We start from the raw sequence: 12,331 nt of genomic DNA on the forward strand, positions 1-12,331 counted from the left end.
TTAATTCACACTTTTTAATCTTTTATTACTGGTATGGAGAAATATAACTGAGTTTTATATATTTATGTTGTAACAGGTAATATTACTAAATTCTTCTGTTTATTCTAATGATTTATCTTTTGGTTCTTTTGTATTTCTTATTTTGCACATAGGCAGTCATATCAACTGCAAATTCTGATAGTTTTTTAAACAATCCAATTTTTATATATTTTCTATTCTTAGTGTGTGCACTAGGGCCTGCAATATGATGTTAACTAGAAGTTGGAGAAGAGCTACTTTAGCTCAGGTGTTTCAGAAAATAGAACTTGACATGGTGCTCTTTTTGTGAGGTGAAAGTCTACAATATTAAAAGTGGCAAATAAAAGGAAATGAAGCAAGGCAAGATGCAAAGCAGAAGAATACAGCATATAATATGTGACAATGAGCCACAAAGAGATGATTGCCCATTAGATGTGTTAACTTGACATGTGGGCTATTCCAGAGAAGAAGAAACAGCACATAAGAACCTTTACCAGAAGAGAGAGAATTTATCTAGCCCTCTTCTATCCCTCATTTTTCATTGGCCAAGGTCCCTTAATGACTGAACTTCTGATTGATGTTATCTGGTGATTACTCTGGAAGCCAGACCCCATGTCCAATGCTGTGTGGCATTTTGTCTAAGTCAGAAAATGGAGAGGTGCTATAACCAAGAGGGAAGAAGAGAGTCAAGGGAATCTGAGTACCCCCACAAGGCTTATAATCCAATAGAGCAAGCATCTTAGTTCTTGATTTTATGGGCTGATTTTAATATTTACCTTCGGCTCCTTATTTGCTATATGATTCAATAGATATATTATCTTGAATTAAGGAAGTTCCTTTCTATTCCAAGGTAGAGTTTTCTTCTCTTTTTAACTCAAGAATGAATGTTACAGAAGATATCAAATAAGCATACAAAAAGACACTCCATATTATATGTCATCAGGGATGTGCAAATTCAAACAACAAACCACTGCACACCTCTTTAGAATGGCCAAAATCCAGAACATTGGCATTGAATGCTGGAAAGGGTGTAGAGAAACAGGAATTCTCATTTATTGCTGGTGGGAATGCAAAAGGGTACAGCTACTTTAGAAAACAGTTAGTGATTTTATACAAAACTAAACATACTCTTATCATAAGATTCAACAATCATGCTCCTTGGTGTTTACTCAAAGGAATTAAAAACTTATGTCTAAACAAAAATCTGCATGTAGATACAGCAGCTTTATTCATAGCTAGAGGCTTGGTGCATGAAAATTCATGCATTGGAAGGGGGATCCCTCAGCCCAGCCTGCCCCCTCTCACAGTCCAGGAGTTCTCAGGGGCAGGAGGCAACCTGGTGTTCAGGGGAAGGCGATGCCCCCATCACACCTCTGCTGCTGCCACTGCTGGCAGTACAAGCCTCGGCCAGCCCTGGTTACCTGAGCCTTGGGTGGCCCTGGGCGACTGTGGGGCTGAGGAGACTGGGGGACTCTGGAGGCAGGCATGTGGACTGGCCAGGCCTGCCTGGGGGCGGGCCCAGCCTTGCTATATGCCTGCCACCCTGGCGGGGCTGAGAGGACTGGGCACCGCCATCTTGTGGCTATGGGTGCTGCCATCTTTGAAGGTATGGCAGTCAATTAGCATATTCCTTCCTTATTGGCTGTGGATGCCACCATCTTTGAGGGCATGGCAGTTAATTAGCATATTCTCTCCTTATTGGCTGTGGATGCCTCCATCTTCAAGGCTGTGGCAGTCAATTAGCATATTCCCTCCTTATTGGCTGTGGGAGCCACCATCTTTGCAACAGCATGAGGGTCAATTAACATATTCCCTCTTTATTAGATAGGATTTCCAAAACTTGGAAGCAAACAAGATATTCTTAAGTAGGTGAATAGATAAATTAACTGAAATTTTATTCAGTGCTGAAAGGAAATTGGCTATCAAGCCATGAAAACATATGGAGTAAACTTTAATGCATATTATTAAGTAAAAGAAACCAAAATTAAAATTCTACATATTGCATGATATATGACATTAAGAAAAAGGCAAAACTATGGATATAGTAAAAAATATTATTATTTGCCTGGCATTGGGGTGGAGGATGTGGGAAGGAAGAATAGATGAAGCACAGGATTTTTAGGGCAGTAAAAATACTCTATATGGGATTATTAAATTGATATGCTATTATACATTTGCCCAAATCCACAGAATGTACAATACCAATAGTGAACCATAGTGCAAACTATGGACTTTGGATTATTGTGGTGTGTCAATGTGGGTTCACAATTGTAGCAAATATACTACTCTGGTGGGAGATATTGATAATGGTGGAGGCAGGAGGTATATGGGAAATCTCTGTGCTTTTTGTTCAATATTGATCTGAGGTTAAAACTGCTTTAAAATAGTCTTTTTTTTTAAAGACTCTATGTTGGATTTTATCAGACTTTAATTACCTTAATTATGTGGAGCATTTATTTTTCTTCTCCTGTGAAATGACTGTTTCTGCCTTTTATCATTTTTCTATAGAATTGTCATATGTCTATTGATGTGGGGTAGTTCTTCATGTAAACCAGATAGTAATCTACTATCAAGTTCACAAGTTTAATTTAGCACCTACTTCCACTTATATCAATACTTGATATTTTACAAAGTGGCATTACAGATCATTGAGTTAATGATTCCAAAAATGGTGCTAGAACAAGTTGTGATAACAATAGTTTAAAAATGAGGTTAACTTTCGTGAATTGTGACTTATAAATAGAGGGTTATAAAAACTTACATAGAATTAAAGACTAATGACAAACTGAAAACATCACCCAAATTAAGAAATAAACACTGCCAATGTTAGAAATAGCCTGTTTATCATTTACAGACCACATGTTCTCCCTGCTCTATAAAGGGACCTGATTTTTATAAGAATGATTCCATTGTTTTTGCAAAATTTTTTATCCATGTTTGTATCTGTAATCATTATCCTATATAGTCTCGCCTACTCTTACTTTATGTAAACAAAATCTCAATTATTCCATTGTTTACTGACCTCTATAAAACCCCAGGTTCCTTTCCTTTTTTTCCCCAGTTTCTCATTAAAGAATATGCTCCCTCCTGGCCTGCAGTGGTTGGGCATCAACTTATGAACCAAGAGGTCATAGTTCAGTTCCCGGTCGGGGCATGTGCCTGGGTTGTTGGCTCCATCCCCAGTGTGGGGCATGCAGGAGCAGCTGATCAAACGTCAATGATGTTTCTATCTCTCTTTCCCTCTCTCTTCCTCTCTGAAATCAATAAAAAAAAAGAATGCTCTCCCTATTGCACTAGCCTGGATCAAATCATCTCCTTAATGCATTTTGCCTTCCACAACACACACACACAGCTTAAAGAATGAGAAGGTAGAGGAAATTTTTTCAGCAAGAAATACAGTAGATTTAGATATACCAGAGATGGCTTTGTATGTTTAATTGTGATAGCAATGTTAAGAGATTATTTTCAAAAAAGTTAAAATTATGATTCCCATACAGATATACATATGAATGCATGTTAGCTATATTCTTAATGAGGAAAATTTTATAAATAGAACCTAAAGAACGGACATCTTTATAGATTAGGAATACTAAAACGAATGTTTAAATGGAGGCAAAACTAACCTCTTCCACAATAGGAGAGGAAAGTCAATTGAACCACTACCTGACAAGGCCAGAGTTGTATCCCTGAGGAAAATATTTTCTGCCTTTTTCTACAAATTATAGATTTGTAAAATAGCTCCTATTATTTTATTGACAGGGTGATTTCTTTCCCAGGACCTTGTTCAGATGGATTCGAAGAATAAAGCCAAGGACAAAAGGTGGTAGGTGAAAAGTATAAAAACTTTATTGCAAGCAAATACTACCTCTAAAACCATAATTCTAAATTCTAAGCCTAAAACTCTGTCCCTCTTGGCGCAGAGGGACAGAGGGGCCACCTAAGAAAAGTGTCCTATAAATTCCTAATCCTAAGACTCTGTCCCTCCTAAGACTCTGAGACCCTCCTTCTCTACTATGGGACCTTAGCTCTGTAATCAGCTCCTAGGACCCCCATGTCTGCACTTTTCCTCATTTGGTCATCTTATCTGTTTAGGTTGGAGCCACTTTTGATTTATCTTATGGCTTTCTCCCACTTGTGCTGCCTGGAGAAGTCTTATCTTGTAGCTCTCCCAGCTGCTCAGGTCAGGGCTACTTTTGGTCTAACTTATGTTCACTTTAATTGCTCAGGCCAGAAACACCCCTGTCCTTGGCTGTTTTAATTGCTCAGGCGAGAAATGTTTCCATCTGCCTGAACCCCTCTCTCCTAAGGCATTTCTCTATCCTCTGTCCAAGTAAGATAAGCACTCTGGCATCTTCAAGTCCCTATCTATGCATTCCTCTCCCATGGACCCTCTTTAGTCCCTAAACCTTCCAATTAAGCTAGCTAGCTAGCCCTTTCACTATAAAGCTGAATGTCGTGTTGTAGACGATGCACAGGTTTCATTGAAACAGTAACTTTCTCTCTGTCGTGACATCAGTCTTTCAGTTACATTCACTTGGGTGGTCAGTATTGTCACATTTAGCACAGTAGATGACAATGTTTGTGTGATAAACATTGCAATGTTAATTTTTCCTTTTTGTTATTATGTCTCCTTTCAAATCATTGGAACACTCATATTAGTCTTTTTCTATTACAGTTAATGTTCCATTCACTGTGCAGCATGTCCAACCTCATTGCATTTTCGTTTCTCATAGATCTATTCAGATGTGAAGTTTCTTCACACAAGTGAAAACTTTGTAGTGCTTCAGTAACTCAGAGCCAAAGAAGTTTCCAGAGCCCCTCTTTGCTTGACAAATGGTGCAGACATGAGACCAATTATTGTCTGATTGCTATGTGTATTTGTACGTCTAGGCATATTGAGGTGGTATTGTGTTTTAAATGGTAGCATAGCCCCCCTGCTGCATTGCAGGCCTTCTGTTTCAATACTGCTTTTGTTTATCATTATTTGAAAGTCCCCCCCCTTTTTATAGGAAGGCATTTTAATTTAATTCCATGGGTAGGCTTTTGGTTAATCAAGTATAGGCCACTTCTTCAAATTTATGGGAGGGTCCAGAAAAGGGTTGAGTAGTGTGTCCCTCTGCCTGAATTCATTTCCTCATAATTTAACTGTTTTTGCTTATGTTTGATAATTCAAAACTCAATTTTTTTCCTACATGGCAGTTGAGCTCATATGTACAGAGCTGATGAATTTTCATGGGCAGGGAATAATGCCAGGATCAAGAGCATAAATTTGTTTCCCATCTCTGCTACTTCATAGCTGCATAGGTTCCTGAAGTGTTAGTTTCTTTTTATGTAGAATTGGTGACAAAGCTAAAATGGAATAATCTCTGCAAAGTGCTTCATACAGTGGTCATACAATAATCAATACTAAATTTTGGCTATTATTGTATCATAATTCACTCTTTTCTCCTTACCCTTGCTCTTGGACCATTCTATATATTTGAATACAAAATTTAAAAACTCATATTACTGGAAAATAGAATAATAATATAATAATAGATGATATTTAGTGATAATTCACTGTATACAACTCAACATATTAATAATTATTTTTATGTCTCTAAATTTTCCTCTCATAAGAAAAACACTTTATTTGTAAGAGACATAGTTCACATACCCCACAATTCACTTCAAAGTACAATTCAGTGGTTTTAATATATCCAGAGTTATTCCACCATTATCACAATCAAGTCTACATTTCATCTCTCACTCCAAAATGACAGTTCATATTCATCAATAATCACTCCCATCCCCAAGCCTTGGACAGCCACTAATCTACTTGCTCTCTCTCCATACATAGATGTGTCTATTTTGGATGTTTCATATAAAAGAAATCATACAATATGTGGCCTTTTGTGTCTGGTTTCTTTTACTTAGCATAATGTTCTCTAGGTTCATGGATACTGTAGTATATATCAGGACGTCATTTATTTTTTATTATTGAGTATTATTCTATGTAAGTATATACCACATTTTGTTTAATCATTTATTAGTTGAACATTTGAGTTGTTTTGATTTATGGCTGTTATGTTTAATGATGCAATGAATTGTTGTGTACAAGTGATTGAGTGAACACACATATTTCTTTTGGGTATATATCTAAGAGTAAAATAGGTGGATCATATCTTAACTCTTTTTTATTTTATTGAAAGTTTTTGACATACATAACTAATATATTTGACTTGATGGATTCAGAGATAAGTATACACCCATGAAACTATCATCACAATCTATGCCATAAAATATCCATCACTTCCAAAAATGTTCCTCCACTCTTTTATTTATTATTATTTTATGATAAGAACAATTAACATAAGATCTACCCTCTTAGCAAGTTTTTAAATATATAGTATAACACATGTTTTTTGTTAAATGGGAAAAGGATGATAGAATAAGGTTGCAGATAGAATAAGATTACTAATATTTTAATTTAAGACTAGGAGTTTATCCTGGATTTCCAGGATCCTTACATTGTCCATAAATGAGGAAGAGGGAGGTAGGACCAGAGAGATGGGTCTTCCATGAGAAAGATTCCACTGGCTGTTGCTGGCTTTGAAGAAATATGGGGGCCAATCGAATCTGGAAAGGTCAAGAAGATGCATTATCTCCTAGAGCTTCCAGAAGGGAACGCAGCTGCCAAAAGCTTGTGAAAGCCAGTTTGGATTGTTGCCCTCAACAATTATAAGGTAGCTTCTTTTCCCAGCAAACACCAAATGGCTCTGACACAACTGCTGCTGCGGGAGGGCCCTGGAATTGGAGGCCGCTGTGGCTTCAGTGGAGGATTTGACAGTGGCATCCAGGGCTAAGGTTGCATCCGGGGTGATGGCAGGGGCTGAGGACAAGGAGTGGATCCTTGTCACCAAGCTGGGCTGCTAGGTCAAGAACATGAAGATCACGTCCCTAGAGGAGATCTCTCTATTCTCCTTGCCCATCATGGAATCTGAAATCATTGACTTTTTCTTGGGGGCATCCCTCAAGGATGAGGTTTTGAAGATTACGCCTGTGCAAAAGCAGACACATGCTGGCCAGAGGACCCGGTTCAGGCATTTGTCATCACTGGAAACTACAATGGACATGTTGGTCTGGGTGTTACTAGGTGTACCGGTTAATAATGTGGATTTTTTTCAATAGATGGAGTTACACATATGTTGATATATATGTGATTTGATATGTATGCTATTTTGTTGTATTGACAACAATCTTCAAAACTTCGTATGTCAAATTTTCTGAAGGTGTTAACATCATAGATATTTTTACGCTTAAAAATGTTGAATTTCGTGCCAAAAAATGAGCATTTGCAGGAAGTTTTACTTCATTACTTTATTTTGAAGAAAAGTGCTGCTGAATACTTTGGGAAGCTTATAGTGAACATGCTCCATCTCAAGATACTTGTGAACGCTGGTTTAAATGCTTTAAAAGTGATGATTTTGATGTGAAAGACAAAGAATGTCCAGGTCAACCGAAAAAGTTTGAAGACCAACAATTACAAGCATTATTGGATGAAGATGCATGTCAAACTCAAAAACAACTTGCAGAAAGATTAAACGTTGCTCAGTAAACAATTTCTGATCGTTTACAAGCAATGGGAAAGATTTTAAAGGAAGGAAAATGGGTGCCATATAAACTGAACAAAAGACAAATGGAAAACCGAAAAGTCACCAGTAAAATGTTGCTTCAACGGCAAGAAAGTCTTTTTTGTAATCAAATTGTGACTGGCGATGAAAAGTGGATTTATTTTGAGAATCCCAAATGCACAAAATCATGGGTTGATCCAGGTCAACCATCAACATCGACTGCAAGGCCAAATCGCTTCAGAAAGAAGACAATGCTCTGCGTTTGTGGGATCAGGAAGATGTGGTGTATTATGACCTTCTAAAACCAGGTGAAACCATTAATATTGATCGCTACCAACAACAAATAATCAATTTGAACCATGCTTTGATTGTGAAATGATCAGAATGTTCCAGAAAACACGGCAAAGTAATTTAGCTTCATGATGACGCACCATCACACACTTCAAAACCAGTTAAAGACATTAAAAGATCTTGCCTGGGAAGTATTAACCCACCCACTGTATTCACCATACCTTACTCCTTCAGATTACCACTTGTTCCGATCGATGGCACACGCACTTTCTGAGCAGCACTTCAAAACATATGAAGAAGTGGAAAATTGTGTCTCTGAATGGTTTGCCTCAAAACAAGAAAAGTTCTATTGGGATGGTATCCACAAATTACCTGAAAGATGGGGGAAATGTGTAGCTAGCAATGGACATTACTTAGAATAAAGCACTTTTGATGTTTCTCTTGAAATTATTGTGTTTTCTTTGATTACAAAATCTGCATTATTAACCGGTACACCTAGTAAGTGTTCAAAGGAAGTAGCCACTGCCATCTGTGGAGCCATTATTCTGGCCAAGCTCTCTGTTGTCCCTGTGCAGTGAGGCTACTGGGGGAACAAGCTCGGCAAGCCTCACACGTTCCTTGCAAGGTGACTGCCGCTGTGGCTCTGTACTGGTGCGCCTCACCCCTGCCCCTGGGGGTACTAGCATTGTCTCGGCCCCTGTGTCAAATAAGTTGTTGATGATGGCCGTGCCTCGGCCAGGGGCTGCACTGCCACCCTGGGCAATTTTGCCAAGGCCACCTTTGATGCCATCTCTAAGACCTACAGCTATCTCACCCCAGATCTCTGGAATGAGACCTTGCTCAACAAGTCTTCCTATCAGGAATTCACTGACCCTCTTGTAAAGACCCACACCAGAGTTTCTGTGCAGAGGACCCAGGCTCCAGCTGTGGCCACCCCATAATTTTATACAAAAAAAATAAAGTGAATTAAGCATGAAAAAAACCCCCACAATTATAAGATAATAAGTTTTAGTCATTAAATGTGTACTAGCCTATTATAGTAACACTAAGGGCCCAGTGCACGAAATTCATGCACAGGGGGTAGGGATGGTCCCTCAGCCCGGCCTGTACCCTCTCCAATCCAGGACCCCTCAGGGGATGTCTGACTGCTGGTTTAGGATGTCTGACTGCGGTTTAGGCCCAAGTGGGATTGGGCCTAAACCTGCAGTCGGACATCCCTCTCACAATCTGGGACCACTGGCGCCTAACCATTCACCTGCCTGCCTGCCTGATCTCCCCTAACCACTCTGCCTGCCTGCCTGGTCGCCCCTAACTGCTCTCCCCTGCCAGCCTGATCCCCCTAACCACCTCTGCCTTGGCCCCCGCCACAGTGGCTTTGTCCGGTGGGATGTCCAGTCTAATTAGCATATTACCCTTTTATTAGTATAGATGGTTACTTAGCAGTGCATTCTGGGGATCATGGTGAAGTGGCCCTATGACTCAGAGACCAGGGACTCGACAGGAAGCTGGGAGGTCTCACTCAGCAGAGGACGGGCCTTGGATCATGGGTGAGGCCTGGACTGTGTATAGGTCTAGGCACCACTTGCTCAGTGGCCTCCAGCACACACTCCGACCGGGTTCAAACCCGTAACCTTTCAATGTACAGGATGAAGCTCCAACCAATGGAGCCACCCAGCCAGGGCAATTATTCTTGGTTTTTATTTTCTTTTACTTTTTAATTTAATTTTATTTTTTACTCTTTATTAAATCTTTATTGTTGAATGGTTTACATAGGTCCCCCTTCCCCGCATTAACATTTCCCAGCCTACTCCCCCCCACCCCACAGGCCCTCACCATCCTATTGTCTGTTTTGGGGTGATGCATATATGCACACAAGGCCATTGGTTGATCTCTTCCCACCCACCCACCCTCCCCCACCTTCCCTCAGAGGTTCCACAGTCTGTTCATATGTCTGTGTCTCTGGGTCTATTTTTGTTCGTCAGTGTATTGGGCTCATTAGGTGTTAAAAGTGCTCTGCTTGTGATCACTTGGGTTTTCTAAAGATGCAGTCATATCACGTACAAATCTTTTTTCTTTTTCCAAATGTTCCTGTGGACACATTGGGAATATAGATACCAGAAACAGAAGTCTGTGAATAAGTTGGGAATAGGATGCTTTTTCTTTCTTGCGTTGAGTACTGTGGCTGCAGGGAGGCTGTCATCGGCAACTCATCCACATAGAGCCATAGCCTCCCTCTCCATCAGCCACAGCTCCCAGGACAGACACATGCACCCCTCACAGAAGTGGGGGCACTTGGCCACCTCCCACAGGCTTGCCCCCTGTCATCACCCGGTGAGGCCCACCTTCTGCATATCACCCTCTTGTTCCTACTCCCAGGCCTTCCCATGCTTCCTCTCACCCCGCCCTCCCTCTCCTCCCATCATGTCCGGAGCTCAGGTGCTGTCCCTGCGAGGTCTGTGACACTCCCTACCAGACCGTTTCATCTTATTCTTCCATGGCGTCCAATGTTTCTTCTGCCTCGTTAACTTGGCTTGAATCTGAATGGAAACGGCTCCATCTTCTATTCATTTTGTGTCCTTTCCACCCCTAAGTTAATGTCATGTCCTTAGTATGTGGCTATGAGATGTCTCTGTGACTGAGCTGGGAAACCTTTCACGTTTCTCTTTCCCTTTCTTTCATCTCAGGATAACTGAGCTCTGCAGTTCCTGTGAGACCAAGGGCCCTGGGCATACAATGCTGCGCCCTCTGAACTCATTTTATTCTTTATTGTATTATTAGATTCCTGGGGTTGAATTAAACACAAAAACAGAGGAAAATATACCCTTAGATATACAATCTGAGTTATTACCCAGAGATTTCCGTGGGAGTTGACACTGAGGCATGAGACACGTGTGTTTATTTGTCAGTTTCCTCAACTATGGAATGAAGGTTGAACCTGCCCCTCCGATCCTTTGGAGGTTGGATATAATACACCCAGAGGGATTAACTGGTGGCTCAGAGACTAAGATCGAAGTCAACAGACAATTGTTTCCTATACCCCGACAGAGTTAAAAAAACACAATTCCTTTTATCATAACACCAGGAAGGGCTATGCCTGTGGGAGAAGGTGCAGGGAACCAGGGATGCCCCCTTGCTCCTGCCCTGCCCTCCCTCTCTCCATCCCTGCACTGGCCCAGCCGCCTGGCTCGGCTCCTCCCCCATCATGGAACTGCTCAACTCAGGCTCTGGCTCCGCCCATCCCGCAGGGAGGAGCATGCGCAGTTTCTTGCAGACAGGGAAGCAGCTATACAGTAGGGAGGTGGCAATTTTTTCCGAGTAGGGTGTTTGTACTTTAAAGCTGATGCTCTCTGTCCACCTCCCAGCAGTGAAGGCTGAGGATCACTGCAGATGCTGAAGTCCTTGTTGAAGTCTCCACTCTGGAGCCTCTCACAGTGGTGAGTTTGCGAGCCGGGAGGCGGTGCAGTGGAGGTGCCACGTTCCTTTCAGAAGGAACTGAGGATTGATCAGAGCCTGCTGGCTAGGGGGAGAGATTAGGAGGTCTGCCTTGCCCCCGCTGGCCAGTCCCCAGTCCTGCTCCACTGCCACCCATCCCAGTTCCCCGTGGTTCCCCCATTGACCATACAGTGATGGGAGCCTGTGGGCGAGGTCGGGGGGAAGGACTGAGAGGTGCTCCATGGACTTCAAGATGACCGGTCATTTGGTCGTTTTGGTCATGACCACTCTTGATGTTTTATTGTTATGGCTAGAGGTTCGGTGCATGAAATTCGTGAAAGGGAGAGAAGTGTCCCTCACCCCAGCCTGTAACCTCTCCAATCTGGGACCCCTTGAGGGATGTCCAACTGCCAGTTTAGGCCTGATCCCCGGGATCGGGCCTAAGCCGGCAGTCAGACATCCCTCTCACAATCCGGGATTGCTGGCTCCTAACCACTCGCCTGCCTGACTGCCTGATTGCCTCTAACCACTTCTGCTTGCCAGCCTGATTGCCCCCTAACCCCTCCCCTGCCAACCTGATTGATGTCTAACTGCTCCCCTGCCAGCCCGATTTCCCCCAACTGCCTTCCTCTGCCGGCCTGATTGCCCCCAACTTCCCTCCCCTGCCAGCCTGGTCACCCCCAACTTCCCTCCCCTCCTGGCCTGGTCACTCCCAACTGCCCTCTCCTGCAGGCCTGGTCACCCCCAACTGCCCTCCCTTGCCAGCCTGGTTGCCCCCAACTGCCCTCCCCTGTAGGCCTGGTTGCCTCCAACTTCCCCCTCCTACTGGCTTGGTTATCCCCATCTTCCCTCCCCTGCTGGCCTGGTCGCTTCGAACTGCCCTCCCTTGCTGGCCTGGTCGCTCCCAACTGCCCTCCCCTGCAGGCCTGGTTGACCCCAACTGCCCTCCCCTGCAGGCCTGGTCACCCCCAACTGCC

At 42.4% G+C, this 12,331-nt stretch overlaps 1 pseudogene across 1 annotated transcript; it reads left to right on the forward strand.

Moving 5' to 3' along the window:
* The first annotated feature begins 6,770 nt into the window (after nt 1-6,770).
* LOC308241040 (small ribosomal subunit protein uS5-like) lies at nt 6,771-8,863 on the forward strand (annotated as a pseudogene). The gene is made up of 2 exons: nt 6,771-7,153; nt 8,422-8,863. The product of its transcript is annotated as a small ribosomal subunit protein uS5-like (transcript).
* The last annotated feature ends 3,468 nt before the right edge of the window (nt 8,864-12,331 follow it).

The sequence above is a fragment of the Plecotus auritus genome, assembly GCF_963455305.1.
Source record: "Plecotus auritus genome assembly, chromosome: 1".
Taxonomy (NCBI): Eukaryota; Metazoa; Chordata; class Mammalia; order Chiroptera; family Vespertilionidae; genus Plecotus; species Plecotus auritus.